Raw genomic sequence first — 580 nt, forward strand, 5'->3', positions numbered from 1 at the left:
ATAAGGACATTTCAACGTGACCCCAAACTTTTGAACGGTAGTGTATATATATATATATTATCTGACTTTTTATGACATACAATTACATGGCTTTTTATGATATACTATACTATGACTTTTTCATGACATTTTATGACATAGTTTGACTTTTTATGACTTTTTCATAACAAACTATGACTTTATGACACTTTTATGATATCTAATGACATTTGTATGACTTCTTCAGATATACTATGACTTTTTTGGACAGTCTACACCATGACATTTTTGGACATACTATAGTCTTCATTGGCTTCCAGTAGGTTTAAGAGTGCATTTTAAAATTTTAATCACCACTTAGAGAGCCTTGCATGGCTTACATCCAGGATCTATTACACGCCCCACGCCTGGTCGTCCTCTGAGGTCTTCAGACCAAGACCTTCTAACTGTCCCCAGAACAAGTTTTAAAACCAGAGGTCATTGAGCTTTTTCTGTGGTGGCTCATAGGCTCTGGAACTCACTCCCTTTAGCCTTGAGAGCGTTGGATTCTGTGGAAATTTTAAAAAAACACCTCAAGACACATCTTTTTAGACAAGCTTTT

The sequence above is a fragment of the Etheostoma spectabile genome, chromosome 6 (genome assembly GCF_008692095.1).
Source record: "Etheostoma spectabile isolate EspeVRDwgs_2016 chromosome 6, UIUC_Espe_1.0, whole genome shotgun sequence".
Taxonomy (NCBI): domain Eukaryota; kingdom Metazoa; phylum Chordata; class Actinopteri; order Perciformes; family Percidae; genus Etheostoma; species Etheostoma spectabile.